The 10,783-nt window shown below is 42.8% G+C and overlaps 1 pseudogene; it reads right to left on the reverse strand.

Annotated features, from left to right (window-relative positions):
* Positions 1 to 8,646: 8,646 nt before the first annotated feature.
* LOC144238356 (E3 ubiquitin-protein ligase RNF167 pseudogene) lies at positions 8,647 to 10,237 on the reverse strand (annotated as a pseudogene).
* Positions 10,238 to 10,783: the final 546 nt, after the last annotated feature.

A 10,783-nucleotide genomic window follows, 5' to 3' on the forward strand; every position in this document is an offset into this window, starting at 1 on the left:
TTTCTTAAAGAAACACATAAATAATTTGGGTTTTGTGGGACAAATATAACTATTCACCTTTGCTGTTGTGGCAGGAAAATAGGTATAGACAAGATGTAAATGAATAAGTGGGACTGTGTTCCAATAAAACTTTATTTATAAAAATGGACAATGGTCTGGTTTGGCAGAAGGCATGTGATTCCTTGACCCTTAATGTAGACTCTGCCCTATGCATCCCAATATTAGCTCTTGAAACTTCTAGAGGGCACATTCAAGTACTTGAGTACTAAAAACAGACCACCAGGTCAAGCATAGAAAAGTAAGAGACATTCTTTATCAACAGAAGAGAAAATAGTTGCACATGCTAAAGACCTTTCCTGCAAATTCATCTTGGGTTTAGTGTTTGGTGCAGCTGAGGAGAGAACTCCAGAACACCTGAGATATACAGCATCCAATGGCTACATGCCTGGAAGATCAATTAGGATGAATGTCAAGAAAATGTCTTAGTCTGTTTCCCACCCACTCAGCAATGGCTTCTCTCAGAACTACATGCAAATTTCCAGGCCAGGCTGGCTGGGGCCTAAGCCCAACTGTCACAAAGCAAAATAAATGTAAAAATCTGTAATGTGTGTGTGTGTGTGTACTCTGCAGATGGAAGGGGAGTGGCTGCTGGCAGCACCCCTACCCAATCTTCCGATTCTTGAGGAAAAGGAATCAACCATGACGTCTCTTTATAACCCATGCAGTGTACCCACCCCACGGCCAGCGTTCTTTGTCCAGTGTTTAGGTGAGCCTGCTAGAGCTATGCTGCCTGTTGACGTTGGCTGGCTTGCCTCACTGTCAGTTCCACCCTCACAGGCTCTGGGCACCTGAAACCCCTGATATTTTAGTCTCCATGCCCAGCCCCTGCCTATTCTTCATTAAACCCAATCAGTGTCCTTTAAGCAGCTACCACTGTATGGAAGGATTTCTGAGTGCCCTGCCTCTGTGCATTTGCATGTCTATCTCCTGAACTGATTGGATTGGACCAGCCTTCAGCATGCCTGTCCCTCCTCACATTGTCCTGGTCTCCTGGATCACCCACCCTTGCTACCTGTCTGTCACTCAAGAACATTCCTTGTTCTTTCAGGTCGACATAAATCCATTCTCTCTGGACTCCCAGCCTTTTCACTCGCTTTCCTGATTTGCCTTTTGCTTTTTCTTCTGGGCGTGGTATTTTTATAAGCATTTGGACAGTGTCTCATCTCAGCCTAGCTGTCCCCCTTCCTACAGGATTCCCTGGGGGTATTTGCTACTCATCAGTTTTGGACAGGAGAGAAGAACCCCTGTGGACTTTCTGCAGCCTCCTATCTAGTAGATGTGGCTTGGTCTCCCACCTGCCACGCTCCACTTCTTCTGCACCCTGTTCTGTGTTCACAACCATCTGTATGCATGGGGGACTCTTCAGAGGGCTTTTCATTTATTATTGCTATTTAGATCTTGTGACTTCCTGTCCAAATTCTAACCAAGGAAAAACTACTCAGGTTCACTGAATGTGTAAGAAAACCAGTAGCTCATTGCGCAATTAAAAATAAAGAAATACATAGGGAGCCCGGGTGGTTCAGTCGGTTAAGTGTCTGACTTCAGCTCAGGTCATGATCTCTGGGTTCGTCTTTGAGCCCTGCATCCGACTCTGGGCTGACAGTTCAGAGCCTGGAGCCTGCTTCAGATTCCGTGTCTCCCTCTCTTTCTCTGCCCCTCCCTTGCTCACTCTCTCTCTCTGAAAAACAAATAAACATAGGGAAAAAAAGGAAAAAAATACCTCACTGTCAGTTGTCTGTCAGAATTTGCCTACAAGGGTAGAAAAAAAAATGATGGCATGTTTTTATTGTTTACATCTTTTTCTGTAAAGAGCACCAATAAAATGGGTTTAATGGCCCACTAAATGAACAGTTTGTCCTGGTACTTGCTTGCACATTGAGGATGAGCTCCAAGAAGTTCAAACTTTATGCCCCCCAAAATGAATTCGAATAAGAGTCTTTGCTGATATTATTTTATTCTATCTATTTTAAATTTGTAACATGATCCAAGAGAGATGAGAATATATCTGTTCTCAGTTAATTTTCACATCACTCCAGAAAATATCCAATATTGTGTTTCTCTGTGCATTGTTCAAAGGCTGCTATGGTGGTTTGGAAGAAAAAGGACATCCCCTAGTGAACACTGCTGTTCCTCCAGGGGAAAGTTCTATCCATCTAATAGCTATTTTAAGATGTGGAAGATGCATTACCACAGGCCGCAATTACTCCATGAATTCCAATTTGAATTGAAGTATCACCTCTCAAGGGTATAATCCTCGGGTCACATTTCCTCTTCCAGGCAAAGTAAACCATATCTCTGGCTATTAAGGCCACGGTAAGAAATATCAGAGAATCAAGGTTCCTCTTCATTTTTAAGTAAATAAAATTATCTTTAAAAAATAAGCAATCTGAAATTCACAAAAACAATAACCTACCATGATAAAGAAAGCAAATCAGCCACACACGCACAAATCAGTAATCATGGTCAAATGTTGAATAAAGATCACATTTAATGAATGAAGATCTTTTAAGCATATCTATGTGGTACTGAAAGGAATCTTACAGAAATCAGTCTATGATCTTTAAAACTTCAAACGGGCCTTTAAAAATCAATAATGCCATGTCTTCATGCAACAATGATCATTTACCGCATTTGTCTTCTTCCAAAATTAATGTTCCAGGTGCTTTGATGCCTTTTTCAATCGAGTAGACAGAGCTCCAGACTTGAAATGCTCTCTCAGCTTTTTGGTCCTTTTCCATGGTCTCCATCCCCTTCATAGGAGACCACAAAAGACCCTAACTCCGTACGTGACCCATCCAACAGCGTTAATATTCACAGGCTCAGAGGGCCTGTATATTAAGCACAGTCTGGCATCGTGTTTTGATTTTGTTCCCAAGTGAAATAGCAAACTTACAGGTTACCAGAAGAGTGTCCCCTCTGTTTAAATTCCCTCCCCTTGTCTTCTATCTCTTCAATTGCTACAAAGTTTCATCAATTTTGCTAAAAGGAAAAGCTCAACAATAGGTCTCAAAAATAAGTTTTCAAAAATTATCACCTTTTACAAATCTATGACCTGCATAGAAACAGATTTTCACCTGCGTCTTCTGACTGTGAAGATTTATTCATTGGATCTTTTCTTATTTTCCAGATCTTTGTGACAGAGATTACCTGGATGACACCTTTTTTTTTCCCAATCATTGAGCCACCACCTAAGGTCAGATGACCATCCTCTGTCACCCGGGTTACTGTACCACCTTCTAACTGATCCCCCAAACCCTAGTGTTGCCCCCTCTTTCACCTAGTAGCCCATCCCCTGCACCTCAGTCATGATGAGAACTCCAAACTGTCTAACCAGTTAATTGAGCCTTTCACATTCTAGCCCCTCGTCACACTGGCGGCCACAGCACTCCTTGCTCCCTGCTCCATAACCCAAGCCCTAGAAATATTGCAAGTCTTTTGGTTTCTACTACATATTACGTTCTCTTCCTTGTAGGTTTGCTGGTATTGTGCCCCAGTCTGCCTAAACACTCCTCTCTCCTCATTTCTGGGCCAAGCCCTTCTACACCTTTGAGAGCTCCACATAATTTTCATTTCCTCCCCCATGATGTTCTAGGTCTTTCTTCCCTGCCTAAAGGCCCAAAAGCCCCTATTGTGAGAAGTACTAGAGTTGTATTTTTTCTATCACATTTTACAAGATGGGCTTAATCCTCTTTTCTTTCCATGAGAGCATGGCCCTATCTATATTGCACACTGTCATAATACCAGTACACAGGCTGGTATTTACACAATGAATGACTGCTTGATCAGCTGGGTGGAAAAAATGAAAGAACAAGATGACTGGATAAGTAGATTTTTTTTAATGTATGGAGTTAGAATGACTATCTGAGAAAGTGGCAGAGACAGAAGAACTTCTAGTTACATCTTTAAAAACATTAACGCCTCTTTAAAAACATTCCACTGATTTCAATGCATATGGCTTTGATACAGGACATACTTATTACCAAAAAAATGTTTACAACTTCATTTATATAATCAAGTTTTAAAGAAATGATTTAAAAATATTTATGTATTCATTTGAGATATATGACAGTGACTGAGCTAGTACCTCATGTTAGCTAGATAAAATGCATTGTTTCTTTCCTTAAGGAATCCACAGGCAAGGGATGTGTTATACAATGAACTTTTTTTAAAGAAAAAAAGTCTTTGTAAAGCAAAAACATTGTCATAAGGATTTTTATTTGTCTTTCTTTTCAAATTCATTTTAATGTTTATTCATTTTTGAGAGAGAGGAAGACAGAGTGCAAGTGGGGGAGGGGCAGAGAGAGAGGGAGACACAGAATCCAAAGCAGGCTCCAGGCTCTGAGCTGTTGGCACAGAGCTCGACATGGGGCTCAAACCCATGAACTGCGAGATCATAGTTTGAGCCGAAGTCTAATGCTCTACTGAATGAGCCACCCAGGTGCCCCATGCATTTGTCTTGAAAACACAAGTTTTACTAATCACTTTTTTAATGTTTTAAAGAACACTAAAATGGTTTTGATTGGAAAAGAAAAACATGAGTTTTTAAATTTAAAGATATTTCTTGTTTGTCACATATTCAGTGATGAATTCTACAAAAATTAAGAAAAGCATATCTACATGAGGTAAAGAGCAAAATAAACATGGAGGAGGGAGATTTGAGAACTGGGACCTAGGAAAAATGATCTGAGTGCACTGGGGAAAATATTCCAATATGGAAATCAGAACATAGAGGAAGTAGCCCTCCAATTTCGGTTAATGGATAGACAGGGCTTTCCAATGATGAGGCGTAGGCTTAGGTTTCCCAAAATAACTCAATGAATAGTGAGCCCTGAAGAGGGAATCCACACAGAGCCAGGCTGCCTGGCAGCACCTAACCAGGGAAAACTGGTGATTTCAACAGTGCTTAAAAGGTGGTCACAAAAATGTGGTTGTAGCAAAAACAGTCAGGGGTATAGGAAGTGCTGTACTTCGGTACCTTCGCCCAGACCAAACAATAGTGCACGCATATGAGATCAGCAGTGTTGACGGCCGAATGAAAGAGAGCCCATGAACTTTATCTTCATTGTGATCTGCGACAAAGCAGAACACAGCATGACAGAAAGGAAAGGCATCTGAATTCAACTAGTGAGCTCAGCGAAATCTTCCTTTTCCTCTTCTTTCTGCTCTCATGCAGTCCTTCCTGAATGAGTCACGTGCCCTTCCACATGCTCATAAAATAACCGTGAACTTCTACACTTGCTCTGCTTTACCTAGTGATACGCTGGCAAAGGATTAGCAACCCGCTCTTATGGGATGAAATGCAGAGATGCATATATCACACAGTTCTACTATCATCTCTACCGATGCAAAGGGATGTGTGGTACACAGTTTATGAAAATAATAAAATACACAATGCTCTTTATTGTAAATATGACATAGCCAACTTACCCTCCCGGGATACTTAGGCTGATTATTGCTGAACTCTTGCATCTGCAGCCAAACTGTGATTGCAATTCAACCATGATTTCACAAAATTAGACTCTGAATAAATGCTTGATTACTTTCCAATTCAGAAGTTGTTCATGGCATTGACAAACTAATACAGTTCTGACATAAATATTAGTTGATATTTCCATTTAACTTAATAAGTAAGACAAAAGGGGGGAAAGTGAAGATGTATTCATAACTTCACTCATTCATCAATGACATGAGCACTTACTTGCCAGATAGAAGTTTTCAAACACTTGACGGCTATTTCCTCAATTTTTTTGGTGCTATTTGTAATGTAATGGCTGAAGACATGACACAAATTTAAGCTTAATCTGCATTATTAACACTGTCTAAATAACCAATATAAGTCTAAATAATCAATATATAGTCTTATAACCAAGTCTAAATAACCAATATATAAAACAATAAATCTAACCCTGATGAAGTGAGATGGGGGAGAAATCTTAGCCAACTTCTGTTGTATAAATACTTCAGTCCCAATCAACTTCAGGCTCCCATGAAATGTCATTGACACAGAGATCAGAAGACACGCACAGCACCACACCCCTAATACGAGCTCTACTTGGAGGCAGAGCAACCAGGACATAAAGAAGCTCTAGAGTGTAAGGAAGAGTAAAATAATTAGGAAGCGATGAGTTTTGAGTATGTTACTAACTTTGCTTTTAATATAGTTTATTTAATAGTAAGTTTATATAATTTAGTGTTTGATAATGCCTGTGTTTAGCAACCATGTGGCAAGGCTTCTAAAATTAACAGCTAGCTCTCTTGAGTGTGAGCCGAGCCGCTCCAGCGCACCGGTGGGTAATTAATTCTTCCTTGATCATATATCCCCTCTCTTACTAGTTGTCCCAAGCATCATGCTAGGTAATGACTGTTCACTTGTTTGTGTTCTCCTGACTATCAGAGAATTGGGGATGAGATCTTCTCTGTGTCACAGGTCCTTGCTGTGTCTGGAAAGTCATCGAAGCTCAGTAGATGTTCAGTAGACGTGGGATGAGTACATGAACCACTCAGCAATCACCCACGACAGGCCTGGGGGCTGGGGAAACACTACTGCAAACATTTCGAAGTCTTTGCTTCTGACTTCCATCTCATCCTGCGCTCGGTTTAACAAAGGCCACCCTTGTAGCATTCCTTCCCATTAGAGGAAACTCATACAAACGTCAGTTCGGCACTTTCCATATATTGCTCATTTCTGGTACTAAACTCAGAGCATCATGTTAAAACAAAGGAACCTTGCAAGATGTAAGCCAGTGAAGTTTCTCACACTTGTTATTCTTTGGACCCACCCACTCTTAGTAAATCGCTATAGAAACTGCTGTCGAGGTCTGCCCAGCCCCCTCCCCCCACCCCTTGCCACCTCCTCAGGGCTAAAGCCTTCGTAGTCAAAGGTTCTCAGCAAGAGTCTCTCTCTAAAAGCTGTCCTTGCCCAAAGAAAGCTACCCGGCCAAAAGTCACTCTTCTCCCCCTATGCCAGCCTGTAGGAAATGACAGGTGACTTCAGAGGCATGTGGACCTGCCCTCTTGCTTTGATCTGGGGCATCTTTTCAGGGCCACCCCTGGTCTTGTGCTCTCAGGGGCACCTGTTGAGACTTCTGGTGCAATAGCAGTGCCCTTCGCCTTTTACCTCTGCCCAGTTCTGCTTCCTTAACTCCTCAGCCAACTTATAAACACAAAACTCCACCTCAGTGTCTGTTCCTTGCAGATCCCATGGTCTGCAGCCCTCAATACTGCGTAATGCTCATCAATGCACACATTTTAATACAATCTCATGCCAAAGGATGGATACTGTGAAAAATATGGAAATAAAAACCTGCAGCATAACATTAATGAACAGAGCAGATAATCATTGGAGTAATATTTACAATCTATTTAGTAGAACCATCTCAGCTCTAGAATTGTGATTTAAAATGCATATTTATAGAAATAAAACTATATATGAGCTTGAATATTACATTTTATTATGACTACTGATTCTGTTTTCAGTATAGAAGTCTTCCAGTATAAGAGTTCTTTCAAGGCTTGCATGAAAGAGAACATTCTAAACCAAATAACAGTAATCATTTGTATTATCAATGCAGTATCAGGAAGTTTGAGGTGAGCTGAAATCGGGCATACAAATAAGAACTTGCTAACCTAATATTAACAATCATTAAAAGGTGAAAATGACCTTAATTTCTAAAAGAGAAAAGCAAATTTAATAACCCCCTATTAGCTAACTTCTGCCTTAGGCACCTACACATAGGCAGCTCCAGACACAGAAAATATGGCTCAACAACCACTACTCTCAGGTGAAAAGTATTTCATGGGGCACGGTTCCTTCATTTAAATAGATTTTTAGTTCTAATGGGGCACTCAGTTGGTTGAGCACCCAACTTCAACTCGGGTCATGATCTCACGGCTCATGAGTTCGAGCCCCACATCAGGCTCACTGCTGTCAGCCTGTCAGCCTCGAGCCTACTTCAGATCCTCTGTACCCCTCTCTCTGCCCCTCACCCACTTGCACTCTTCCCCACACACAAAAAGAAAAGAAAAAGAATTTTTAGTTCTAAGACGTGAAAAGACAAAGCTAAAATTCATTCTTGTAAAATTCCACCCCAATTAGCCATACCCGAATACTATATGACCGCATGTTATAAACAATTAAATCTGTTATGTTTACAAGAGCATTTAACATATAAGCAGAGCAGAGGGCAGGTGACCTACAACCTAGTTATTTTTTTGTCATGACCACATAGACATTTCATCAGTTCTGCACACTCTTAGGCATTAACTGATGACAATTAAACATTTAGATAAAAGTAGATTACTCAATTTATATTCATTCCTATCAAAAAACGGTTAAAAGAAATGCATTGAAATTTTTACAGATAGGAGAAATTGCATTAAGGCCAAATGTAAAATGTTAATATCCCAATGTAAATTTAAGACTCTGAGTGATTTAAAATAACGTTTCTAATTATTTTTCACCCTTGACACAAATTATAAAAATATGCTCTTTCAAATTGCTTTTGGCAGCTTTCACCTGTGGCTTTCACACTTATCTGAATAACTTTGTTTTTTATTCCACAAAAACAATTTTATTAACCTAGTAAGTGAAGACCCCGTCCCTTTCCACCCCCAAACCCCTCAGAAGGATAAGGTTGAGTAAGGGAGAAAGATACCCGGGGTGGAAACGTCCTTTATCCCTCACGATGTTAGACTGAAGACAGAACAGGGACTGTGAAAATAGGTCGCCAGAGCTGGGGGGGGAGGGGCGTATCAGACCAGGACGGCAGCAGAAGAGGAAGAGGAGGATGGAGAAGGTGATGGATCTATTGAAGACCCAAAAACAAGGGGGGCTGGGGCTAAGGAGCCAAAGGATGTGGGAAGCATAAGGCTGGAGCCCAAAAGTGGGGTCCGTTCTGTGGCAGGGTGGTCCCTTGGCTCCCCTTCCTCATCACCTTCTTGCCCCGGAGTTTCTCCCTCCTGCTCCCCTCCCCCAGGGCCGCTACGAACAGGCTGCTTGCAGATGGGGCAGGTCTTCCGGGTCTGCGTGAGCCAGGGGTCCACACAGCGGCTGTGATAAGCATGAGCACAGGGAAGCACCCTCAGCTGGTCTCCGTCCTCATACTCGTCCAGGCAGATGGCACAGACATCATACTGGTCTCCCTTCTGATAGTCATGTGTGGGAATCCGCTTCAGTTGCTCCTTGGTCAGTCGATTCCGCTGGAGATGTTTCTGGTGTTGGATAAAACGAACTGTCAGCCCTGCTCCCACGGCCAATATCAGCAATCCCACAACCCCTGTGAAAAGGACGAGGCAATAGCCCAGAAGGAAGTCGCTGTCTGGGACCAGAAGCACTTGCGCTCCCTTCTCATAGACGAACAGAGCCCGCAGGTACTCGGAGCTCCTTTCCCCAGTAAACACAGACGGGATCCAGATCTGCTGCTGGATCTCCTCACTGCTCCACACCATATTCAGAAGCTCATTGGAATTCACGTTGTGTACCACAGCCGCCCCATACCCAGCCTTCTGAACGTTTAGGACCTTGAGGTCGAAGTTGCAGTCGAATCTTCGAAGAAGTGCAATGAAGACCGATCCGTTGCCCGTGGCTGGAGGTGGGGGGGCAATGGGGCTGCACGCATTGCGTGGCTGAGCCTCCACAAGGAACCCGTGAAGTCCCTCGTGGCTCAAGGCAGCCCCAAAGAGAGCTGGAAGGTCTGCAAAGTCCATGCTGTTATTGCGGTCTGAAGTGGCTCGAATGAGCCCCCGGGTGGGGGCCGCTCCCCACAGGACAGTGGCTGCAAGCATTGGAAGCACAAAGGCGGTGGGCTGCATGGCGGCGGCGGGAGGGGAGAAGAGGGGGACCTCTTCTGGTAGCAGGTGCAGAAGCAGGGCTCGTGCTCTGTCGCTGCCCTTCCTTCAGCGTCCCTGGAGTCCAAACATCCCCAGGTCCCACGTTCCCAGCTACGTGGGGGCGTGAGGCAGAAGCCTCACTTTGGGGAGCGAAATACTCAACCAGTTCAGCGAAACTAATAGGAAGAAACTAAAAGTATTCTTTTCTACTAAGGGTAAAACAAGGAAAGGGGCAAAGGCCGGCACAGGTGACAGAAAGTTTCTTAAGAGTAAGAGAGCTCAAGAAGCGGAACTTTGCCCAAGTGGGTGTCTATTTCTGGGGAAAAGGTCTCTGTTGAAGAAAAGTCAAGCCCCCTGCAGCGTGGGAGCTGGAGCTCAAGATGAAGGACTTCCGGTGCGCAGCTCCTTCCTCTGGCGCTGCTGCTGGGAATCACTTCAGGTCTCGCGAGAGTGCTCACCAAGTTTCCATTCCCACCCGCTGAAAGTTCAGTGCGACTCTCGCGAGACCTTTTAACGCTTGCCTGGCTCCTTCCGTCTCCCTTTGAGGCCGGCCAAAGCAGAAAATGCCTAGCAGTCTATTACCATTAATGTTGGTTTTAAGATAGATGAATCCAGTTTAAGAATGCACCTCAGTATTTACCAGTGTCAGTCCTTTGTTGGCCTACGTGATAAACAAGTTTGTAAAATCTGAGATAATTCACAAATAAATGCCATCGTAGGATGCAGATAACCAAGGATCATCTATGTTTAAAAGAATGTAACATTTTAATAATTTTATCCCAGTAGCTCAATGCAATCTTTTAAACTAAGAAGTTTCTACTTCCATTTCAGATGCAGTTTGAATGTGTCCATAAAATCTCCATAAAATCTTATTTTTTTATGAGGACCAGTGTAG

This window comes from Crocuta crocuta, unplaced genomic scaffold (assembly GCF_008692635.1).
Source record: "Crocuta crocuta isolate KB4526 unplaced genomic scaffold, BGI_CrCroc_1.0 scaffold51, whole genome shotgun sequence".
Classification (NCBI taxonomy): Eukaryota; Metazoa; Chordata; class Mammalia; order Carnivora; family Hyaenidae; genus Crocuta; species Crocuta crocuta.